The sequence below is a fragment of the Mus musculus genome, chromosome X (assembly GCF_000001635.26).
Source record: "Mus musculus strain C57BL/6J chromosome X, GRCm38.p6 C57BL/6J".
In the NCBI taxonomy this organism is placed as follows: Eukaryota; Metazoa; Chordata; class Mammalia; order Rodentia; family Muridae; genus Mus; species Mus musculus.
In genome coordinates this window covers 140775044-140801146 of record NC_000086.7, presented here as the reverse complement: position 1 = coordinate 140801146, position 26103 = coordinate 140775044, and the positions used below count along the sequence as shown (strand labels likewise).

Sequence of the window (26103 nt, the reverse complement as noted above, 5' to 3'; positions counted from 1 at the left end):
CTATGCATTCTTTGCCACGATGGACTGTGAGCAAATTAAATCCTACCTTTCTTAAGTTGCTTTAGTAAGAAATTTCATCTCAGCAATAAACAAGGTAACTAATATACTTATAAAGGCACTTTGAAGTAATATCCAACATAAAGCAAATCATAAGAATTTCTCTTACATCTTCTCTTAGGGTATAAGCATTTTAATTTATCAGACTTTTTTTTTTTTGAAAAAGGATTGTACTGTATTTATCACCACAGACCCGTATTCTTTAGAAACTTTGGAAAATAAATGTCACAATCCTACTGATTAGGCTGTCAGTATATTGTCTTTTTTTCTCTTTTTGTTTTTTTGTTTTTGTTTTTGTTTTTGTTTTTTGGTTTTTTTGTTTTTTTTTTTTTTTTTTTTTTTTTTTTTTTTTTTTTTTGAGACAGGGTTTCTCTGTGTAGCCCTGGCTGTCCTGGAACTCACTTTGTAGACCAGGCTGGGCTCGAACTCAGAAATCCGCCTGCTTCTGCCTCCCTCTTTTTAAATAAATTTTTATCAAAATGGCACTTGTCTGCCAATCTCTCGGACTTGTCACTGCCGTAAACACACGTGACCATCTCCTTGGCCACTGTGCCTTTGTTCAGGCCTGGAGGGCAGGCAGTGGCCGTGAGAGACACTGTGGAGACCTAGCAGCCATACGCCCTGGGGCTGCAGGGCGCATGGCATCCCTTAGAACTCAACATTAGTGACAACTTCTTAGGGCCAGGCTTTAAAACCCCAATGGAAATGGTGTGGCTTTCACGCTCAGAGCCTTCACGGCTAGACGGAGCCCATCAGTTTCACTGATAATCAGGTGTTAAAAACAAGTAAATTGGATGACCAAATAAATTAAAATGTTTTAAAGTCCTGAGAGTTCATAGACTGGTTTTAGGACATTTTGTTGTTGTTTTGTTTTTTTGTTTTGTTTTTAGGAAACGGGACTCTCAGTGAGCAGCTTATAGGTTTGGCAAACCATGTTTCCTACACTGGGGTCTCATACAGGCCTGCAGCTCAAAATCCAAGTCTGACATCTGGAACGGAAGGCATTCTGGAAAATGGAGGATCTAACAAAACCAAAGACGTCTCATGTTCGATGCTGGCTGTCACAGAAGGGTTGGGCATCTGTTGGCCTGAGGGTAGCTGATCTCGTGTGAATCCAATTTGGTACACAATCGCTAAACAATACAACAGGTCAAGCAAAGAACATGGTGCTCAGTGTGTCCTGGTGGACCTGGACCGCCTTGTCCAGCGCTTGGTGATCTCGCCCGTTGCTCTGCCCAGAGGTATGGCTTCCTTCAGTGCTGTCACATTCTTTATCCACCTGGTGAGCATAGTAAGCTGGTGCGGATATTGACACAGAGCATGTGCAGCGCATGTAGGTGTGACACAGCTGGTAGGTCAGAATCTGCAGCTCATCAGAAGAAAAATGATTGTCATCCCAAAGCGCGTGGTAGTGGAAGGACAGCTTGTCCCCTGGATGCCAGCATGACTGCACAGGTAGAAGTCAAACTCAGCGGGGTAGGTGATCTTCGTGTCCACGGTTGTGCCTGCAGGAATGTTCCCACTCTAACCCGCTCGTTTTTTTGGCTGTGCAGAAGAGGCGTGTGTGGTGCCGCCTCTGCACCATGATGAACATGATCCCTGGCTGATAGTCCTTCTCCAGCTTGATGCAGGCCTCTCTGATGGCCAGGAGCTCTCGGTGGAGAACCTGCTGGAACTGGCTCTCAGAGATGCCATCTCGGTAGAAGATGATGCGGGTGGGCTTGAAGCGGGTAGATTTGTACAACTGAATGAGCTACTCTCGTACCATGGCAGCCAGGTCCTGAATGATCTCTTGTTGGTGCTGCTGCACACACACAGTGACACAGTAGCGGTTGGGGTGTGCGTCCATGCTGCCCATGACGGCAGCAATTGAAGGTTTCTTCCCATCCCCAACTGGTGGGTAGGTGACATTGGCTCCCAGAAAGATAACAGGTTGCTGGAACACTGCCCTGTGGCAGTAGGATGTTGTTGAAGCCTCCCAGTTTGACACTGATCTTTAAGCAGAGATTGGATAGGGTCTGTGGTGTGGTCCTCTGCACATTCTTCATCTGGACGCACTGTGTGGCCATCCCCAGCACTGTGTCTCCCACACGCTTGACTTTCACATACACGGGAGTTTTGCCAGGCAGGATGACCACCACCTGCTGGAGGCCAGCGTGTGTGTTCTTCAGGTGTCGGAACATGGGCTCCACACTGTCTGCACCATGTGCGTATTTACAGAAGGAGGGCTGACCATGGATCAGCATCCCAGCATCTCTTGAGATCTTCCTCAGTTGCTCTGTGAAGGACTTGAGATGGACTTCTGTACACTGGCGCTGGGGTGCGAAGCAGGCGATGGCCCACACCTTGATCTCGATGCCCGCGTGGAACTGCTTGTTTCTTATGTCCCACACACCCTGGACAGGGGTAGCAATTGCTTTGTTCCTGCCCCCATAGAGGATGGAGGGCGGCTGCAGAACCCACCCAGTCACATCTGTCATCTCATCTTTCACCATGATTCCAAATTCACCAACATATGGGTCTGTATTGAAACTTGCACTTCGCATCAGTTTGCTGATCTCCTCTTGGCGATCAGGTGCTGACCTGGCAGTTGCTCTGATCATGGTTGAGGTCTGATTGTTAATTTTTTTTTATACATCTCTGTCCAGCAACTATGTTACAGAGCTCCAAAGGAAGGTAGGTGTGTTTCTGCTCCTGTGTGACTTGGACACACGGGAGGTGGGGGTAGCGCAGAACCAGCTTGTGTCTGTCCTTGAAGTACTGGGCCACTGTACACTCCACTGTCTGCCCACTCCCCTGCTGCAGTGGGAACGTTTGGTGACTGGCAGGCCGCCAGGTCACATTGCAGATACAGTACTTCCTCTTCATCTGACCACAGTGCGTTATCTCCATCTTTAGACCTTTGATTTCTTTGGTAAACTTTACCCTTTGGGAATCTGTCAGAGGTTTTTGTTGTTCTTCAATACTTTTAAAATCCAAAACTTCACAAACTCGATCACTGGCTGTGCCTTGTAAAACGCTGTTGCCGATACATCAATATTCAGCATCATTTTCCAAAGAGAAGGTCAGACAGACTGATGGAAGCCAAACCATACTTCTCTGACCCCACCCAGAGGGTTGGAACAGCCTTCAGATGCAGTGAAGAAGGAACGGCCAACAGGGATGTACCTCATGGATGGCAAGTGCCTCATGACAACGTCCAGGGCCTGGATCGTCTTGGGCAGCGTCTCTGGACGCTGGGCAGCTGCCCTGAAAGTGCATCATGTTATGCATGCAGGCTCACACACGACACCCACTTGATGGATACCTTAAAGATGCAATCTTTGCCTTCTCCCGGCAGCGTGACCTCCAGCACCACCTTGTCCCTGCCGATCGGAAGGGGCATTGCTGTGTACAGATTCTTCCTTCCATCAAACACTGGCTTCCGGTCCCTGAAGATCTGGGGGTTTAAAGTGCTGGACCATGTACTCCACTATTTCCCTGTTCACTCTCCGAGGGCATTTCTCAGGTTTGATGTCCAATTCATAGTGATAGATGTCAATTTGGGGGATGTCCATTTCAAAGAAATTGGCCTGTAGTTTGATTGTTCTCCCGGTGGTGCCGAAGTCCAGTCAAGGTGGAGGTTTGAAGGCGTATCCTGGGATGGGTGATGTTGTCGGAGCAGGAGAAGCAAGAACGGGGCTGGCTCCTGAGTACATGGTGGTGTTGCCCAGGGCCGCCACGCGCTCCACGGGCCCCAATGCCGCCAGCCGCCCCGGCGCGGCCGCCTCGCAGAACAGGTTTACCTGATGCGGCTGGGGCGGCAGGGGCTTAGACTTTTATTGATGTGCCAAATAACTGAGAAAAATAGTAAAAGGAAGGATTTATTTTGGTGATGGAGTTTCAGAGTCCTTAGCTGGCTGGATCAGTTGGTTTTGGGTCTGTACTAAGACAAGAGCATTATGGCGAAAGAGTTTGCTGTAGCATAGCTGCTCCTCTCATGACAGCCAGGAAGAACAAAGGATTTCTCCCATGTTAGTGGGTTTCTTCCTTCTTCCCTTTTATTCTATACAGACCCCCAGGCTATTGAGTGGGTTTTTCTACATTGAGCTCAGGTCTTCCTTCCCTCCTTAGTTAATCCTCTCTGGAAATATTCTTCCAGGCAATCCCAGGAATATTCTTTATTGATATTCTAGGTATTTTTCAATACAGAAATCTTAGGCAAGAATGTCTTAAAGAAGGGTTTACTTGGACTTACAATTTTAGGAATTATACATTCTTCCATGGCAGAGAGGGTAAGGCAGTGGCTGTTTTCATTGCCTCTGCAGTGAGGAAGCAGATGATAGATAATGGAACCAGGCTTTTGAACACCAAGGTTCACCCAACACTGAGGCACTTGTTTCATCAAGGCTCTGTGTAAAACACATTTTACAAGGTTCCAAACTTCTACCACCAACTAAAAACCAAGTATTTCAACATACAAGCATATGGAGGTCAGTTCACATTCATACCACAATAGAGCCTAATGTGGTAACTTATTGAAAATAAGGCATTGCTGGATATTATTTTAACAAATCTATATAATACCTACATTCAAATAACATAAACAAATACTCAATCTAAATATTTGTACATATAGGTAAATAAACTATGCAGAGGAACACTTAAATCCATATCCTTGGATTCTTTGTTCGTTTGTTTGTTCGTTTGTTTTTAACTACTGCATACCTTTTAAAGTACGGCACATACAGTTGGCAAAAAGGTAGGAAAAATGAGAGATAAAGGTAGATAGAAGAAAGTGGGGCATAGAAAGGCAGATGTTAGAACATCACAGGCAACTGAGCAGTCTCTTGAGGCTAAGTGGCCTCTGCTCCCCATAGGAAGCAGCCATAAAAGAGACTAGGAAGGCTTTCCTGTACACTTCTCTGTACTTCCGCCAATTCCTCATCTTTCTCTCCAGATAATACACTCGAAGTACCAGCAGGTCCCACATCTTTCCTTTTCTTCAAGAGTATTCATCCTGGAAAATTAAGAACAACACTGTAATTTGTAACAGAGATGCTAACATAATGGCTCTCTACAATGTATATCTAGTAAAAGGAAAATTCCAAGACTACAGAGTCAAACATTGTAATCCAGAGAGTTAAGAAACCAAGATGCAAAGCCTGGCATGGTTTTTACATGTTTTTAATCCCTGTGCTCAGGATGCAGAGGCAGACAGATCTATGTGAACTGAAGGCCAGCCAGGCCTACAAGGTGAGATCTTATCCCATGAGAAAAAGGAGAGAGAGGGGGGGGGGGAGAAGAGAGAGAGAGAGAGAGAGAGAGAGAGAGAGAGAGAGAGAGAGAGAGAAAGAAAGAAAGAAAAAAGAAAGAAAGAAAGAAAGAAAGAAAGAAAGAAAGAAAGAAAGAAAGAAAGGTAGGTAGATGAGGGAGAGAAGGAGGGAGGGATGGAGAAAAGGACAGAGGGAGGGGAGGAGGGAAGCCTAGGCTTCAACTTTATTTCTAGCTAGATATAAGAGTCTTCACCTTTTAGGATCATATTCTTACTTTTAATATAGTTGAGGCAATGCCAGACTAAGTTTCATTGTTACCATTTTATGAACAATTGCTCCATCTGTTTAGTCAGGGTTCTCCAAAGAAACAGAGCTTACATAATTATTATACTCATATTTAATACATATATAGTTTACATATTAAAAGGGGATTTATTAGAGAGGCTTACAGGCTATGATTTGGCTAGTCTAATAATGACTGTCTCCCCAGTGGAAAGACCAAGACGCCAGCAGTTGCTCAATTCATGAGATTGGATGTCGCAGCAGTCCTAATCCAGTGCTAGATGCCAAGGAATTCCTAGATTGCTTCTGGTCTGAGTCTATGTTGGAATGCTGAAGAAATAGGATCTAACACAAGCAAAGGAAAGCCTCAGCAACAGGACACAGGAACTTGCCAGTGAGAGTAAGGGTGGGCAGGTGGGCAGGCATGCAAAAAGCAAAAGTTTCCTTCTTCCATGCCCCCCCTTTTTTGTGGGCAGCCACCAGAAGGCATGGCACAGATTTAGGGTGGGTCTTCTCCAAATGATCCTATCAAGAAAATCCTTCACAGGTGTGCCCAGCTCCTTGGGCTTTAGTGGATTCCAGATGTAGTCAAGTTAATGAGCAAGGTTAGCCATCACACAGTCCTAGCTGCACATTAGGATTGCTTCCACAATAACGTCTAAAACTTAACTTTCTCTGCAATACAACTTGGTTTCTTCTTCTATATTTGGTAATTTATTTATATATTATACTTACATATTGTTTGATATCATCTTTCCCAGCTAAATTGAAGTACTGGATCCAACTTTCAGCTTTTCCCAGAACTTCCAGGTCTACACAGAAAACGGTGGTGCTTAGTTTCAAAACAATGCCAGCTAGACCACTGTCTAAAGATTAGAAGTATGTGAAGCACAGCTCCTGTGACTTAATCATAGTACTGCAGAAAAACTGTAGAGCCACAGCAGTCTGAATCAGAGTTGCCCAACTACTAATTAGCTGAGTTTCAACTGCCCTCCAAATCTGTAAGAACAAGTGTGGGGCAGTGAGCTGTGCATAGGCAGCCTGGTCCCCTGTCGAGCTCAAGCTTTGAACCCCAAAGACCTAGTAGGTGACTTATCGCCTGCAAGGGACAGCAGGTGTTCGGCCATGACCCTTGGGCCCCAGGCTCTGGACCCTGGCTCCTGTCGCAGCTACAGCCTCCCACAGCCTCCTGCAGAGAGATGTGTGGCCATCAGTCACCTAGGGAAACACCCCAAGCTCCTGGTATTCTGTTTGGACTCCACCATCACAATTACCTGGCAACAGCCAGGTAGGCCTGGCCCACTACCCCCTTTCTTCCACGTGGCTATGGCCAGCCTCTACTTCCCTCTCTCTGCCTTTCTACAATAAATGCCTTAAAACCATGGACTACCTCTTCTCATTGGGATCTGCTATGCTGGAACAATGGAGCAGGTCTTTCTCTAACAAGCAGTGCATCTCCTCTCTCGCTGGAGGCCTCTCAGCGTTTCCAGACAGGGCTACCAGCCAACCCAAGCTGCTCGAGTAAGACCAGGACTCTCCTCCCTGCAAGAACCTGCTAGAGCTCCCTTCTCCTTCCATTTTCCCTTTGGCCCTGGGGTAGAGCCCACCTGCAGGCCCCGACTCTGTTCTCAGCTCTTTTGAAACATTCAGTGGCATCTGTGGTTTCTGGGAGCCTGAGAACCTGTCATCCTTGACCTCCATGCAGACCCAGGGACCCAAAGCCAATTCCAGCAGTTCTACAGGGACCTCAGACTGTGCTTCCCCAGCCCCGGAGCAGGGTCCACCAGCTGGTGGTCATGGGGTGCACAGTCAAACTTCCCGTATCCCGCCTTGCCCAGAGACCCTAGCCCTAGGCAGGATGCAAGACCCCATTTCTCTCTTATAGCCCTGGCTGTCCTGGAACTCACTCTGTAGACCAGGCTGGCCTCGAACTCAGAAATCAGCCTGCCTCTGCCTCCCGAGTGCTGGAATTAAAGGCGTGCACCACCACGCCCGGCTTACAAGACCCCATTTCTAACCCACAAACAAGTACTTACAAAGCAATCAGCAATGTGTGGGCTTTGTTACATAGCACCATGGCAAGAGCCAACTGACAGTTCCTGCTTGAACATAGCTTGAACTGATAGTTCCTGCTTGCCTAGACACCATTTGGAATGAACAGATACTCATTTACTGTTTATTGGCTAAATTGAATGACTAGCTTTTAAAAAGAATGTAGTAACTGGTCCACTATGGAGCAGTGGACCGTGAAAGGAAGCCTGATAAGGTCGAGCTAGGGCTTGAAGCCCCGGAGACCCAGAAGAGAAGGTAGGAACTTCTCCTGCTCCCAATTCCAGGCCCCTGTCACATAGCCACAGTCCCCCATAGAGAGAATTGTGGCCTTCAGTTACTTAGGGAGAATGCCCACAAGTCCCTCCTCATGTAGATGAGATATCTCAAGCCAAGCCAATAGGAAGCATCTGCTGTCAGACCCCACCCCACCCCAAAACTGTATGTAAGATCCTATTGAGAAGGAATAAAGGTGTGTGAGAACTACTCCGATGTCTGATAGCATCCATCACAAAAGCTGTTACACTGCCTGGGAAGAGAACGCCCTCCTGAAGCTTTCACACCAGAGGCACTCTACTTGACAGCCCACACTCCTGATAAATTAAATCAGAATCTTTGATGAGGTTCACCATTGATCTTATTTTCAAGCTCCACAGGTGAGTTGAAAACACTATCAAGGATGAGAACTTCTTGCCTTAGGGTTGGTTTTGTTTGTTTGTTTTTCTTTTGTATGGTTTTAGAGCTTTATTGTAGAAAGGCAGGGAGAAAGAGAGAAAGTAGAAAGAGAGAGAGAGGCCGGTCACGTGGAGAGAGGGGAAAAGGGAGAGAGAGGGGGGGGGCTAGAGACGAGAGTAAGAAAGGTGACAGCTTAAAGACTTGTCTTAGGGTTTTACTGCTGTGTACAGACACCATGACCAGAGCAAGTCTTATAAAGACAACATTTAATTGGGACTGACTTACAGGTTCAGAGGTTCAGTCCATTATCATCAAGGTGGGAACATGGTAGCATCCAGGCAGGCGTGGTGCAGGCAGAACTGAGAGTCTTACATTTTGTTCTGAAGGCAACCAGAACAGGCTGGCATCCTCAGGCAGGGAGGTGGAAACTCTCTTCCACAATGGGAGGAACCTGGGCATAGGAAGAGACTTCTAAAGCCCCACCCCCACAGCGATACACTTCCTCTAACAAGGCCACACCTCCTAAGCGTGCAACTCCCTATAGGGCAGGCATATTCAAACCACCATGCTGATGTTCTAGATTATGTGGGGGGTTCCTACATGTATCAAGGAAGCATACAGGTTTTAAAATCCAGTCGATATATTCAAGTCCAACTACTCCATTTATGAAACTGTATTATGTGATAACTGTGTCAGGAAACAATACATCTAAATAACTATAAAATTAATTTGTTGTGAGGATTAAATAAAATGACACTCAAAGCACATAGCATGGAGGCAGGGACAATATAAATGATAAACTTTAGAGAAGAATCTTGTGGTGTTTATTATAACTTTGGCACAAAGAGGTTACATTCCATTAAAACTTACACATAAAAATTTTATTTTTAGGAAATGGAATATTTCCAGCACAGTGCTTTTCAGTCCTACATCATCAAGTCCTTTTCCAGCCTCTAATTCCTCCTTGAAACAGGATCAACCCTCAAATTACTGCAAAACCAGTGCATGCCTGTTGGTACATACATCATCTCCTACTTTCTTCCTGAGAAATCATGTTTTCAATTATCCTCATGGCTCTTAATTCTTTAATCCAGCCCTCTCTGAGACACTGGCTTACACATTTAAAGGCTTACTCAACATCTCGTTTTCATGTTGAAAACCCTGTTTATACTTCCTTTACTTGCTATTGTTTTTTTTTTCTCTTAGCATTTGTTCACTGACCTCTTACACTAAGATGAATCATAAACAGTCCTTGGAATAGTTAAGATTTCCATCCTTAAATTATATATATATATATATATATATATATATATATATATATATATATATATTATGTGTATAGGTGTTTTGCCTTAATATTATGTAGGTACATGCTTGTCTGGTGCCTGTGGGGTCTAGAAGGGTGCATCAGACACCCTGGAACTTAAATCACAGGTAGCTATAAGTTTCCACTAAGAACTGGGAATCAAACCCAGGTCCTCTAGAAGAGCAGACAGTGCTGCTATCCTCTGAGAAATCTCTTCAGCATATCACCCTTACTCCTTTGTGTGTGTGTGTGTGTGTGTGTGTGGCAACGTTTCTCTATGTACCCTTGGCTGTCCTTGTATTCACTTTGCAGACCAGGCTGGCCTTGAATTTAGACATCCACCTGCCTCTATTTTCTGAGTGCTAGGATTAAAGGTGTATTCCATACTGCCCAACACCATCCTTCAATTTTTAATCTTGATTGAAGATACCAGAGACAAGGAAGGGTACTGCTCCCCAAAAACCTGAAGCTCTCTGGTTCCTGCTGCTTACAATGAAAGAATTCTGATTCAAAATGTATCCCAGAGATTGAATTAAAGTCTAGAAACCTTTGGGGAGTTATAGAGGGGAACTTAAAGCTAGTTATTAATCTATACTAGACTAAAAGCTGTGGAATGGCCAAAATTCTAGGATAGAGAATACTATATACTGCACCAGATCCCCAGGAGAGTATATGGAATCTTTGTGCAAAATACTAAAAGGTCCAAGAAGACAAATTGAACTACACTGAGCAGTTAAGTTATAAAGTGTCTTATACAAATTTTCACAGCAACAAAAAATGAGGGCAATTATATCATGAGAGTGAGCCTAGTTTAATCTAGATACTAAAACCACCAAGTATAAGGAGGTGACATTACAGGCCCACCTCTCTTATGAACAAAAAAAGTACAAGGAAACTTTTTGTTTGTGTGTTTTTGTTTTTCAAGACAGGGTTTCTCTGTATAGCCTTGGCTATCTTGGAACTCACTTTGTAGACCAGGCTTGCCTGGAACTCAGAATTCTGCCTGCCTCTGCCTCCCAAGTGCTGGGGTTAAAGGCATGTGCCACCATGCCCGGCTCCAAGGAAACATTTTTAACAGCTGGCAATTTCCTTCTGTATTATTATTTGGAGGTCTCTCCCCTCATCTCTGTCTTTCTGTCTCTCTCTGTCTCTCTCTCTCTCTCTCTCTCTCTCTCTTTGGAAAGTCAGTCATGTCAAAGAATGTTTTCCTGAAGCAGACACAGGTGAAAGGATGTTTTGCTAAAGCAAACACGTGAAAGGTCACATGATGTTAAGAAGGAATATAAATATAACCCAATAGATGGTGGATGATGCTGGAAGTTATTGGCGTGCCTTAATGGTTATCATTTGTCGTAACTTTATAGAAAGAAATGCACCAAAAAAACTTCTGGTGGTGTTCTGGCAGCTTCTTGCCACTTCTGCAGACTTGGACCAATTGGCAGAATGATGCCAGCTAATACATACTCACGTGGAGTTTTGCTAAGATAGACTCATGTCCTGTTTTGCTGAGGCAAGAACTGTGGGAGGCAAGACCTTAGGGAGGATGCGTGATGCTTGAAAGGAATATAAATATTATTCAATAGGCATTGACTGTGGGCTTGCATAGCTAGCTTTGCAATGAATGCTTCATTGGTCTCATGACTTCACTAATCTTCACTTTGCAGAGAATTTCTCCTGGTGTCCGTACTGATCCTGGTCATTGCTGCTGACTTGTGCCAATTCAGCAAAAGCCTGGCTGTTTCTGCTGGGTCATGCTATCACTGCCATGCCATTCCTGTTTGCTGTCCTGACACTACTGAACTGGACTGCTGGTATATATCCTGACAAGGCAGATTGGATTTGCTCCAAAGAACTATTTCTAAACAGGTCCACTTCCCCCCTATCCTAATAACCCTCCTTTTCCATTACCTCTGGTGGGTGGTGAGCAAGAAGGGAGGTTAAAGCTTTTAGGAACCCTTATTAAAAGTAGGTTTTGAAAAAAAATCAAAGCGTACAGCCTTGACTAACCTGCAACTCAGCATTAAGACAAGGCTGGAATCCAATTCATCCACCTATGTCTGTCTTCTAAGTGCAAGGAAAAAAGGCATGTGCATACCTTGCAGCAGCTGGCAATCTGGATAGGACAGTTCTCATTGAGCATTCTAGATTATTTCTGCTAAATCCTAATAACAGAGTACATACAGAAATACATATATCGAAATAACTATGAGAATGAAAAGCACCTCCATGTCTTTCCAAATAGTCCATAGAGAGGTACCTTTCCCACAGATTAAGGATCAGTGTTATCCATTGCATACACTAGCAAGATTTTATCGAAAGGAACCAGATGTAGCTGTCTCTTGTGAGACTATGCCGGGGCCTAGCAAACACAGAAGTGGATGCTCACAGTCAGCTATTGGATGGGTCACAGGGCTCCCAATGGAGGAGCTAGAGAAAGTACCCAAGGAGCTAAAGGGATCTGCAATCCTATAGGTGAACATTATGAACTAACTAGTACCCCGGAGCTCTTGACTCTAGCTGCATATGTATCAAAAGATGGCCTAGTCGGCCATCACTGGAAAGAGAGGCCCATTGGACACGCAAACTTTATATGCCCCAGTACAGGGGAACGCCAGGGCCAAAAAGGGGGAGTGGGTGGGTAGGGGAGTGGGGGTGGGTGGGTATGGGGGACTTTTGGTATAGCATTAGAAATGTAAATGAGCTAAATACCTAATAAAAAATGGAAAAGGAAAAAAAAAGAATCATGAACAATAGCAAAAGGAAAAGTGGAATTTTGTACCCCAAAAGACAAATAATTAAAATCGTTATTATTATTAAAAAAAAATCAGTGTTATAAGCAATCACACTTACAAACACAGGCACAGAATATGCTGAATAAAATAATAGTAACTCAACTATTGAAACTAAAAGGATTTAAACACATATATCCTCTTTGCTACAGGAAGTTTATTGGGCTTATCAAATAGGGCGCAGATAATTACTGCAAAGCAATTGTAACTGACAAGTGCTGAGAATTATAGAGTTTGAAAGCCATTATGTGGAAACCCTTCATAAAATGATGTTGAGAACAGTCACCAAATGATTAGTAAAGCCATTAAGTAAGAAGACAAAGGAAAACTTGACAACAGAGCAGCCACATCTCCAGTACCTCAATCCACATGAGTTTCTACTATAAGTGAGGTAGGTGGACATTATACAAAGAAAAGTTCTTAGCCTCAACGATAAACTATTCTTTTTAAAAATAATACTAAAGAACATAAATCTCAAGACCATTACCAGACTATGTGATGCAGGAGCAATCAGACAAACCAAAACCACAGGACAAATTCCAGACTTCAACAAGGCAATGGCAAGGGATTTAAAGAAATGAGGCAGTGTTTGTTTTTAGCTTTGAAAAGATTTAAAATGAGCAAGGGAGATAGAGAGATGTCTCTGTGGTTAAGAACACTGGCTGCTGCTCTTGCAGAAGATCCAGGTTTTATTCCCAGCACCCACTTGGTGCCTCACAACCATCCATAAATCCAGTTCCAGGAGGTCTAACACTCTCTTCTGGCCTCCTTGGACACTAAGCAAGCACATGGTCCAGAGACATACATGTAGGCAAAGCACTCATACCCATAAGATAAAAATTGTAAAACGAATATAATGAAAGAGAAATAGAAGCAGGAAGGTGAACTGAAACTGCCATAGTTATGAAAATGCTATAAGGAAACCTTTTGTTATGCTGGTCATGGTGGCGCACTCCTTTAATCCCAGCACTCGGAAGGCAGAGGCAGGCAGATTTCTGAGTTCGAGGCCAGCCTGGTCTACAGAGTGAGTTCCAGGACAGCTAGGGCTACACAGAGAAACCCTGTCTTTAAAAACAAAAAACAAAAAAGGAAACCTTTTGTTTTATATAATAATTAAAAAACAAAACAAGTCACAGCAATTTGTTTATAATCACTAATGCCATATTAAATTATCTATCGTAAGTTCCTAGAGCACAACAGGAATACACAGAGTATGTTATTCTGCCTTGGAATATATTTAGAATGTTCCAAAATAAAACGTTAGTATTTTCTATTTTAAAATAAATAAATAAAATAAAAAGATTAGATATAACCTAATATGAAAAACTGTCCTTGGTTGGATCCAGATTCCAACAAACCTCAACAGTAAAAGCATTTTGTGGGGGCTGTGGAGATGGCTCAGTGGGAAGCACACCAGCTGCACTAACACCAAGACCTGAGTTCAGATCCCATCATTCACAGAAAAGCCAGGCACTATGGTGTTTATCTGTCACCCTAGCATTGGAGAACTTTGGGAAACAATCAGATTCTTGGGTTTCACTTGTCAGTCTAGTCCAAATGAAGTCATCTAGATTCAGGAAGACTCCCTGTCTCAAGAACATAAGGTGGAAACCTCTAGTCCCAAATGTACACATATACACATAGGAACACCCACATACACTACACACACACACACACACACACACACACACACAGAGAGAGTGACAGAGAGACAGAGAGACAGAGAGACAGAGAGAGGGAGAGAATTTAAAAGGCATTGACTGAGTACTAGTGTAGTAAAAGTTGAAAAGTAAAAAAGCTATTAAATAAAACTCCACATCATGCCAGGGTAAGTTGGTATTTGGGGGAGGGGGCGTTCCCCCTCCTCAGAAGAGAAGAGGAGGAGGAAATGGGGGAAATGGGGGAAATACGTGAGGGAGAATAAGAAGGGCTGTGATCAGGATATAAAGTGGATAAATAAATTAATGGAAAAATTAACATCAATTAATGTTTTTCAAAAAAGCCACAAAGCAGTAAAACCTGAAGTCATTTACTTGATAAGGTAACTATCAGAAACCACATCAAACAAAATATTAATGATGAAGTGTTAGAAATATTCTCAGTTATTCTCACTTAGGGAAGTAAATAAGGATGTATGATGTTTCTACAATCTTATAGTGGGTGTCGTGTTCAATACCTTAAAAGAGTATTTTTTTAAAGAAGGTAATAGGATATTCCAAACCTTTTAATGAATGATCAGCCAGTTATGATGGTACATGCCTTTAATTCAAATGCAGCCTGCTCTACGTGGTAGGTTCTAGGCCAGCCAGGGCTGCATAGGAAGACCCTGTCTCCAAAAAATAAAAAATAAAAAAGGGATAGTAGGGGTGGTATGATCCCTATACTGAATGAAATTCTCAAAAAATTTTAAATGAAATTATATGATTTCTATACATGGAAGTGGGAATATGATGACTGTATGATGCGCTTTTACATGTGCATGTTGAGTCTGCACATTCATATACAAATATATGCTAATGTGCAAACAAACTGAACTTGCATAATTTATTCTATTTCAGTGATGTACTTTTTAAATAACTAGACAATTTTACCTTGCATAAGGAAGAAACCAACAAGGCCAGGCTTAGTGAAATATGCCCATAATCCCAGCAATTGTGTGTCAGAGACAAAAGGGTCAAGAAATCGAAACTAAAGGATCCTTCCAGTTTCCATCTGTGTCTAGAGCTGACCCTCTGCCACAGTGTTCCATACCCAAATCCCACCTGGAGAGAGCGGGTCTCCCAGGAGTGTTGACACACCTGAGAGCACAGGTGAAACCAGCACTTCTGCTCAAATTCCTGGCCCAAGAGGGACCTTCCCAGAGCCCTCGGGACACAGGAACCAAAGAACAGCCTAGGACAAGATCCTTCTGGTTTCCATCTGTGTCCTGAGCTGACCCTTTGCCACAGGTCTCCATACCCAAATTCCTCCCAAAGAGAACTGGTCTCCCAGGAGTGTAGACACACAGGCTTACAGGAGGGACAAACCACGGTAACAGACAACAAGACCAGCTAACACCAGAGATAACCAGATGGCGAGAGGTAAGGGCAAGAACATGAGCAACAGAGACCAAGGCTACATGGCATCATCAGAACCGAGTTCTCCCACCACAGCAAGCCCTTGATACCCCAACACACTGGAAAAGCAAGACTCTGATTTAAAATCACATTTCACGATGATGGTGATACAGGACTTTAAGAAGAACATGAATAACTCCCCTAAAGAAATACAGGAGAACACAGGTAAACAGCTAGAAGCCCTTAAAGAGGAAACACAAAAATCCCTTAAAGAACTACAGCAAAAGGCAACCAAACGGGAAGGAAATGAATAAAACCATCCAAGATCTAAAAATGGAAATAGAAACAATAAAGAAATCACAAAGGGAAACAACCCCGGAGTTAGAAAACCTAAGAAAGAGATCAGGAGTCATAGATGCAAGCATCACCAACAGAATACAAGAGATAGAAGAGAGAAGATACCATAAAAGAGATTGACAAAACTGTCAAAGAAAATTCAAAATTTAAAAAACTCCTAACCGAAAACATCCAGGAAATCCAGGACACAATAAGAAGACCAAACCTAAGAATAAAAGGAATAGAAGAGAGTAAAGATTTACAACTTTAAGGGCCAGTAAATATCTTCAAAAAAATTATATTAAAAAATTTCCCTAACCTAAAGAAAGAGATGCCCATGAACATACAAAGCCAACAGAACTTCAAATAGATTAGACCAGAAAAGAAATTCCTGCCGGTATATCCAGAAGATGTCCCAACCGGTAAAAAGGTCACATGCTCCACTATGTTCATAGCAGCCTTATTTATAATAGCCAGAAGCTGGAAAGAACCCAGATGCCCCTCAACAGAGGAATGGATACAGAAAATGTGGTACATTTACAAAATGGAGTACTACTCAGCTATTAAAAAGAATGAATTTATGAAATTCCTAGCCAAATGGACGGACCTGGAGGGCATCATCCTGAGTGAGGTAACACAATCACAAAGGAACTCACACAATATGTACTCACTGATAAGTGGATATTAGCCCAAAACTTAGGATACCCAAGATATAAGATACAATTTGCTAAACGCATGAAACTCAAGAAGAATGAAGACCAAAGTGTGGACACTGTGCCCCTTCTTACAATTGGGAACAAAACACCCATGGAAGGAGTTACAGAGACAAAGTTAGGAGCTGTGATGAAAGGATGGACCATCTAGAGACTGCCATATCCAGGGATCCACCCCATAATCAGCTTCCAAACGCTGACACCATTGCATACACTAGCAAGATTTTGCTGAAAGGACCCAGATATAGCTGTCTCTTGACAGACTATGCCAGGGGCCTAGCAAACACAGAAGTGGATGCTCACAGTCAGCTAGTGGATGGATCACAGGGCTCCCAATGGAGGAGCTAAAGAAAGTACCCAAGGAGCTAAAGGGATCTGCAACCCTATAGGTGGAACATTATGAACTAACCAGTACCCCGGAGCTCTTGACTCTAGCTGCATATGTATCAAAAGATGGCCTAGTTGGCCATCACTGGAAAGAGAGGCCCATTGGACACACAAACCTTATATGCCCCAGTACAGGGGAACGCCAGGGCCAAAAAAATGGGAATGGGTGGGTAGGGAAGTGGGGGGGAGGGTATGGGGGACTTTTGGGATAGCATTGGAAATGTAATTTAGGAAAATACGTAATAAAAATATTAAAAATTAAAAAAAAGAAATTCCTGCCGGTCACATAATAATCAAACCACCAAAATGCACAGATCAAAGAAAGAATATTAAAAGCAGTAAGGGAAAAAGGTCAAGTGTCGGCCTGGGTACCAGAGGTTTTCCACAGAGATCTCTGCCCAGGCCTGGTTCGAGGGTTCCAGTGAAGGGAAGCGAGTACGAGCAGGGAGATGAAGTCTCTGCCATGCCTTCCAGGTCGTTCAGTAACTCGGAGCTGCTCTGCACTGAGTCAGGTGGGCCTGGGCCTACAAGAAGCTGACTATCCAGTGAGGAGTGCAGCAGGACCTTGGGTGGCTCTTCAGGAGAGAAGATCTCTTCCCAAGCGTTACATAAAGCTCTTGGAACAAAAGACTCAGATGATGGAGTAGTTCTCACGCACCTTTAATTCCCTGGATAGGACTTATATAGTTTTGTGGGTGATTCAGGGTTCAACAACAGGTACCTCTCATTGGCTTGGACTGAGAGTTTGGAGAAAACCTTATTTGCATGTGGGAAGGCTTGGTGCTGTTCCTATGTGACTGATAGCCACACACCTCTCCTGTGGGGGCTGTGGGGATGGTAACTTCAACAGGAGCCAGGGGTCCAGGAGACATGATCGAACACCTTCCAATTCATGTAGGTGGAAATTACCATCCACTGGGTCCCACTGGGGTTCAAGACCTCAGCTCCACTAGAGACCAGGCTGTCTGTACTCTGCCCACTGCCCCACAGTCAAGTAACATATAAAGGAAGACCTATCAGAATTACACCAGACTTCTCACCAGAGACTACAAAAGCCAGATGATCCTGGACAGATGTTATACAGACCCTAAGAGAACACAAATGCCAACCTAAGCTACTATACCCAGAAAAACTGTCAATTACTATAGATGGAGAAACCAAGATATTCCAGGACAAAACCAAATTTACACAATATCTTTCCACAAATCCAGTGCTACAAAGGATAATAGATGGAAAAACTCCAACACAAGGAAAAAGCAAGAAAGTAATATTCTTTTAACAAACCCAAAAGAAGATAGCCACACAAACATAATTCCACCTCTAACAACCAAAATAACAGGAAGAACAATCACTATTCCTTAATATCTCTTAATATCAATGGACTCAATTCCACAGTAAAAAGACAGAGACTAAGAGTGGATACTCCACAGAACCAAACAATCCTATTAAAAAACGAGGAACAGAGCTAAACAGAGAATTCTCAACTGAGGAAACTATAATGGCCGAGAAGCATCTCAAGAAATGTTTAACATCCTGAGTCATCAGGGAAATGCAAATCAAAACAACCCTGAGATTCCACCTCACACCAGTCAGAATGGTATCCATTCCTCTGTTGAGGAACATTTGGGTTCGTTCTAGCTTCTGGCTATTATAAATAAGGCTGCTATGAACATAGTGGAGCATGTGTCTATATTACCAGTTGGAACATCTTCTGGGTATATACCCAGGAGAAGTATTGCTGGATCTTCCGTTATTACTATGTCCAATTTTCTGAGGAACCACCAGACTGACTTCCAGAGTGGTTGTACAAGCTTGCAATCCCACCAGCAATGGAGGAGTGTTCCTCTTTCTCCACATCCTTGCCAGCATCTGCTGTCACCTGAATTTTAGCCATTCTGACTGGTGTGAGGTGAAATCTCAGGGTTGTTTTGATTTGCATTTCTCTGATGGTTAAGGATGCTAAACATTTTTTCAGGTGCTTCTCAGCCATTCAGTATTCCTCAGTTGAGAATTCTTTGTTTAGCTCTGTACCCTATTTTTAATGGGGTTATTTGAATTTCTGGAGTCCAGCTTCTTGAGTTCTTTATGTATATTGGATATTAGTCCCCTATCAAATTTAGGATAGGTAAAGATCCTTTCCCAATCTGTTGGTGGCCTGTTTGTCTTATTGACAGTGTCTTTTGCCTTACAGAAGCTTTGCAATTTTATGAGGTCTCATTTATGACCTCTTTTTACATTAACTGTTAATTTACATTAACTTTTTAAGTGATCAGTTATTACGTATGTGTGTGTGTGTGTGTGTGTGTGTGTGTGTGTGTGTGTGTGTGTATTCCTGATTATTGCCTACTCAGTCTGTATAACGAATATTTACTGTGCAAACCTGATGACTGGTATTCAATCCTAGTAACCAAGGTGGAAGGAGATAACTAGCTCCTAAAAGTTGTCTACTAACTTGTACAGGCAAATTGTGGCACACACACACACATACACACACACTTTTACAATCATAAAAAACCTACAAATATAGAGAAAATGGATTATGTTACTTACCTAATCATAACTGTTAAATAGAAGCATTTCTAACTGTTCCTTTGATAGAGCAAAACTTCCTTACAGGAACCTACCACCCAGCTCTTAATCCCATTACTGATACATAGCTACAGCACTGCTTATAATGCTCTAGTTCTATGAGACATCTTTCAGTTCTCCTAGTCTACTATGCATCTAGCTTTGGACCTGTATACAGGTTTATTTCCTTAAACTGAAACACATCTACTCATCCACGATTCACCTCCATCACAATTCAGCCTTCAATTCACTTCTTCCTCTGTCTGAATTTCTTTTTTAATGTACTTTGTTTTATTAATATACAATGGGTTTCACTGTATTTTCATCTACACATACCTTCTCTCTATAACAGTTACTCCTATTATAAGCATCTAGACCAGTGGTTCTCAACCTTCCTAAAACTGTGACTTCTTAATTCAGTTCCTTATGTTGTGGTGAGCCCCAATCATAACATTATTTTTATTGCTACTTCAAAACTATAATTTTGCCACTGCTAAGAATTGTAATGTAAATATATATGCTTTCTAAGGGTCTTAAGTGACCCCTGTGAAAGGATCATTTTACCCCCAAAGGGATCACCACCCAAAGGATGAGAACTGCTAATCTATAGAAATATTTTTATACCTCATAGCTGTTATTATAGTTTGCAGTTTTCTGTTTATAGTACATCAGGACCTGTAGCTTTAACGTTTTAACATCATACTTTTAATATGAGTTCTTAAATGCTTTAACCTCCCTTCTAGCCCACCATCCAACAGAGGTAGTGGGGGAAAAAAAGGTTATTAGGATATGGGGAGAGTGGGCCTCTTTAGAAATAGTTCTTTGCAGCAAATCCCATCTGCTTTGTCAGAAATCAGCAGTTGAGTTCACAGAAGTCAGCAGCAGCAGCTCGAGCCACTTGAAAACACTTCACAGATTCACCAGCAGTCCAGTTGAGTAGTGTCAGGATAGCAAACATGAATCAGGAGAGGTGGAACGACCTAGCAGAAATAGCCAGGCCTCTGCCAAATTGGTACAAGTCAGCGGGAACAAACAGAACCAGCAAGGACACCAGGAGAGTTCTTTGCCATTCCTCTCCTAACAAAGCAAAGATGCTAGACCAACAAAGCATTGCAAAGCTAGCTATGCAAATCAGCAGTCACTGTCCATTGAGTCCTATTTATACTTCCTCCAAATATCACATGTCTTCCACGAGTCTTGCCTCACTACATGTCTTGCCTCAGCACATGAGTCTGTCTTAGCAAAACTCCATGTGAGTCCATATCAGCTGACATCACTTTGACCATTGGCCCTTGTCTGTGGAAGTGACAAGAAGTCACCAGAACACTACCAGAAGTTTTTTGTTGTGTTTCTCTCTATGGAGTCACAAGAAACAGAGCTCACCAATGCCATGTAAGATGAACTAGTACATGTGTGTCATCATTAGTGAAGAATCTTTCATCACACTTCCTTTCACATGCTTGCTTTAGTAAAACATCCTTTCACCTGTGTTTGCTTCAGTGAAACACTCCTCCACGTGTCTGCCCCAGCAAAACACCATCTCCCATAACTGACTTTCCAAAGAAACCATAAAATTCCACTTCTAGGAACCTTCTCTGTCCTGTTACATACTGACATCTAGGAAGAGCTCAGCAAATCTTTGTCAGAATAAATGACTGTGCCTTCATTAGTCAAGGACCTTGCCTTTGACACTGGCTCCATTTTCCTTGCCATTCTCACCCTTGGCATTATTGGCTGTAGATGACTGACCTAAAATGCTAAACCTTACTGTCCTTATACATCAATAATCTCTAACCACGGGCTACTTCACATGTCAGTCCTTGAAGTTTGTCTTCTTAGCCTCTAGAGCAGAGCAATACAGTGATAGCCAGGTACTGGGGTTGGTTTCAATGTCAACTTGCCACAAATTAGAATCATCTCAACAGGAAGTGTCACTTGAGGAAGTGTCCTGCCTGTCCTGATTGACATGGGAGGCAAATTCAGGTTGCAGTCCAACATATCTGTCTTCCTCTGTCTTGGCCTATCCTCTTGCAACCAAATTAGTTTATCCTGTTGCTGCTGCAGCTCCTTTCTTCCATGATAATAGAGCCAGAATTTCCAGGTGTGCCAGATAGTTTTATATCAACTTGACATACTAAAGTTAGCTGAAAGGAGGGAACATCACCTGAGAAAATATATCTGTAAGATCAGGCTGTAGGCAGGCCTGTGGGACACTTTTCTTGATTGATAGTTGATATGGGAGGACTCAGTTCATGGTGGGTTATGCCACTGCTTAGTTAATGATCGTGGGTGCTATTAAGAAAGCAACTGGGCAAGCCAGGAGGCAGCACTCCTCTATGGCCTCTGTACCAGTTCCTATATCCAGGTTCCTGCCCTGACCACCTTGATGATGAATGGTGATGTGGAAGTGTAAGCAAAATAAACCCTGTCTAAGTTAGGATTTTACTTCTGTGATGATACATCATGACCAAGGAAACTCTTATGAAGAACAACATTTAATTGGGGCTGGCTTACAGGTTCAGAGGTTCAGTCCATTATCATCAAGGTGGGAACATGGCAGCATCCAGGCAGACATGGGGCCGGAGGAGCTGAGAGTTCTATATCTTCATCTGAAGGCTGTTAGCAGAATACTGCCTTCCAGCTAAGAGGAGGATCTCATTGCCCACCCCCACAGTGACACACTTCCTCCAACAAAGCCTCACATACTCCAACAAGGCCACACTTGCAAATAGTGCCACTCTCTGGGCCAAGTGTATTCAAACCACCACAAACCCTTTCCTTCCCATGTTGCTTTCCGTTCTGTTGATTCATCACTAGTAATCCTAAGATTCTTTTGTAGACTAAGGACCAGTGGATCTCCCGAAACATTCCAGGTTTTTGATCCCTGAAGGACTGAGAACTGAAGCTGTCAGCACCCTGAATAAGAGACAACTACTATGTGGACAACTCAAACTTCTGAGGCACCAGCATCAAGGACAGAGCAACTACCATGTTCTCAGTCTCTTGGGTGATGCAGCTGTTGTTGCTGATTTAGCATAAGCTAACTTAACAAATTAATATATGTATATATTCATATTCATCCCACTGGTAATATGTATATGCTCATAGTCATCCCATTGGTCCTGTTCCTCTAAAGAACACTGACTAATAATACTCTATCCTTACCATCTTTAAGGGGGGAGGGGATGGTGTGGTTTCTCTTAAGGCAAAGTTTTGCTATATAGCTATGGCTGGCCAAAAACTTACTCTCCTGCCTCAGCCTCCTGAGTGCTGGGACTACAGGCAAGTGTCCAAGAATATAGCACTAGTTTTGCTCCTTTTCTGTGAATGTTCAGTCATGTTTACCTTCTTTTTTCTAAGACAGGGTCCGTTTATGTAGCTCTGGCTATCTTAGGACTCCACATGTAGAAGGCTGGCTTGGAACTCAGAGGTTCTCCTTCCTCTGCCTTCTAAGTGCTGGGAATGGAGGTGTATTCCATCATACCTGGCCTTATATTTACCAATTTTAATCTAGCACTTATGGTCTAGCTACTCAAGGTCACTCCACCTATATGTATCACTACTACTTCTCCCAAACCCCATATGAAACATACAGTGCCCTTACCCACTTCATCAAATAAGGAAAGGGGTTATCTGAGAAGATCTCATTGTATAGTCTAGGCTGGCCTCAAAAATCATTATCCTCCTGCCTCCGCCTCCTTTAGTGCTGTACCACAGGCATGTACCACCACATCTGGCAAAGAGATTGGATTGTGGAGTACCTTGTACAAGATCACACAAGTGAGAGATTGGTAGAACGGGTTATTACCAAGGGACAAAGGCTTGAAGGTCAAAGCAGTAATCTAGATGAGTTTATGGTAGACCTGAACACTGTGATCCAAAAATGAAGTCCGACTTACTTCCAGTGTATGTACGACATCACAAGATGGACTCAGTGAGCTATGGATGAGGGTAGCACATGATGTGCCTAAAAGAAACCAAAAAGAAATCAGCTTAATATCTTCTATCCAGAATAAAAATGGTTAATAGCCTTAGACATGTGTGTGTATACATATATGTCACACACACACACACACACACACACACACAGAGAGAGAGAGAGAGAGAGAGAGAGAGAGAGAGTGCAGACCTCCAGCCATCTTGTATTGTTACTGAGGCCATTTATCTCCTTGATAGAGAATCCCCCTGGAAAATCATCCAACTGTACTCTAGGATCGAGGTATACATGATTTTTTTTTTTTTTTTTTGGTTTTTTGAGACAGGGTTTCTCTGTATAGCCCTGGCTGTCCTGGAACTCACTCTGTAGACCAGGCTGGCCTTGAACTCAGAAATCTGCCTGCCTCTGCCTCCCCAGTGCTGGGATCAAAGGCGTGTGCCACCACTACCCGGCTCTACATATCTTAGCTTCTGTTTAACTGCTTACTTGTATAAGCCTCCTGGGCAGCTGATACCAGGATGTGCTTTTTTTTTTTTACTTTAAAGGCCATTGCAGCCCCATTGAGGGAGCAACAGTGTCAAACAGCCAGACCCCCCCCCCCGTAGCTCCCGGGGACTGGACCACCAACCAAAGAATACACATGGATGGACAGAACCAGGGCTCAGGCACATATGAGGTAGAGGATGGAGACACTTGGGCCTGAGGGGGTTCGATGCCCCAGTGTAGGGAAATGTCAGGGAGGGAAGATGAGAGTGGGTGGGTGGGGGAGCACGCTCATAGAGGCAGGGGGTCGGAGGATGGGATAAGGGGTTTCCGGAGGGGAAACCAGGAAAGGGGAAAACATTTGAAATGTAAATAAAGAAAATATCCAATTAAAAATCTTTTTAAATTAATTAATTAATTAAAAAATAAAAAATAATTTAAAAATCAAGGCCCCTTGCTCAAAATGCTTGGGGCTACACTTAAGTCTGGATACTTGAGTGTATGTAGCCCCAGCCTCCAGTAACAAAACTTCCAACTGGCAATAACTGGGTCTTAGTGGTAATCTCTGGTAGGCTCCCCTTAACAGTGCTCCCCCACATACATTCATTTCATCCCTCACACACATATCTCCCCCCATCCCCTGCAGGCCTCTTGAGAACCTTTTTTCCTCCCTACCAAAAGCAAACTTTTAAGGCTTTACATACCGGCCTTCCTGTTCCAAGGACCAGGACCCACGCGTAGAACACACAGCGGAACCGCAGCCTATCAGCTCCAAGGGACTTCTGGCTAGATGTCTTCTTCGATCAAGTCCCAAGGTTAGGGAGATTGTACCTCCCAAGGGTTTCCAGAGCCCTGGGGAATTACAGTCACCTAGCCCTGAGGGAACTTACTTGATTTCCAGGCTGGTTGAATCCAGTAAAAGGGAGAGGGGAACTTTTCTCAGCCTCCCTGAGGATGCTCTCACTGAGTTTGCAAAACCAATTTGCTCTTTCACTTCCTGCCAGCACCAAAGGGATTCTGCACGAGAGCCACGAGGTCTTGGTCCTGGAGGGGGGGGGGGTGCAGGGGGGAGTGGAATGTCTAGGGAAAGGAGGCGGTCCAGAGGGAGGTGACTGGATTGAAAGTTAAGGAGGCTCTGCAGAGAGGGAAGGGGGTGGGGCTCATAGAGTACGAAAACTGTGCCTAGGGCAGTTTTTTAAATTTAATTTTTTACTTATTCACTTTACATCTCGCTCACTGCCCTCCCCCTTCTAGGTCACATGCTCTCACAATCCTTACCCTCTTACCCCTCCCTTTCTCTGAGTGGGTGGGGGCCCCCTGAGTGTCCCCGCCTACCCTGGCACTTAAAGCCTCGGTGAGGCTAGGTGCTTTCTCTCCCACTGAGGCTAGACAAGTCAGCCCAGCTAAGTAGAAAATATCCGACATACAGGCAACAGCTTTTGGGATAACCCCTGCTTCAGTTGTTCAGGACCCACATGAAGGCCAAGCAGCACATCTGCTACATATTGCATATATTGCACATTGGGTCTAGGTCCAGCCCATATATATTCTTTAGTTGGTGATTCAGCCTCTGAGAGCCCCAAGAGTCCATATTAGTTGATTCTGTTGGTTTTCTTGTGGAGTTCCTATCACCTTTGGAGCTGCAATCTTTCCTCCTATTTTCCCATAAGAGTCTGCAAGCTCCATCTACTGTTTGACTGTGGGTGTTGTGAGACCTGGACTTAGAGCATTTCTCCCTGGGAGGTAAAGCCCCTAAAACACTCCCTCAAGTTTGTTTTCCCTGATCTCTAAAAATACAGCTAGAAAGAAGCTCTTTGTTCTCTGTAGCCAGCAAAAAGCCTTTTTGTTTCAATACCTTACAGAGATGTGATAATTGTAAAAAGACCTAGCCAGGCGCTTGCCTGGCTCCCTGTGCCCAGGACAGCACTCCCCCCCACCTCTCACCCCCCCTCAGAGAAGAGCTGTAGCCAGACTCCTCCCAACTCCTCCCTCTTTTAAAAGCCCCCTACTGTTACCACTGGGGGTCGAACTCCCCTGCCCTGCGGGTGGTGGGGGAGGCTGTTTTGTCCTCAGCTAGCTGATAATAAAACCTCTTGCAGTTTGCATCAGGTGTGGTTTTCTCTCAAGTCATTGGGGGTGCCGGCCAGCTCATCTCTGGACTTGAGCAGAGGCCCAGCTTCGGGGGTCTTACAGTGTCAGCATCTGTGTGA

The 26103-nt window shown here is 43.6% G+C and overlaps 1 long non-coding RNA gene and 1 pseudogene across 1 annotated transcript; both read right to left on the bottom strand.

The window, feature by feature from the left end:
- Gm6088 (predicted gene 6088) lies at positions 519 to 3866 on the bottom strand (annotated as a pseudogene).
- Positions 4203 to 24948, bottom strand: Eif2c5 (eukaryotic translation initiation factor 2C, 5). Its single transcript, NR_164359.1, has 3 exons — positions 24598 to 24948; positions 23373 to 23440; positions 4203 to 5056 (listed from the first exon to the last, which is right to left on the bottom strand). It is a non-coding gene; the product is annotated as a eukaryotic translation initiation factor 2C, 5 (long non-coding RNA).
- Positions 24949 to 26103: the final 1155 nt, after the last annotated feature.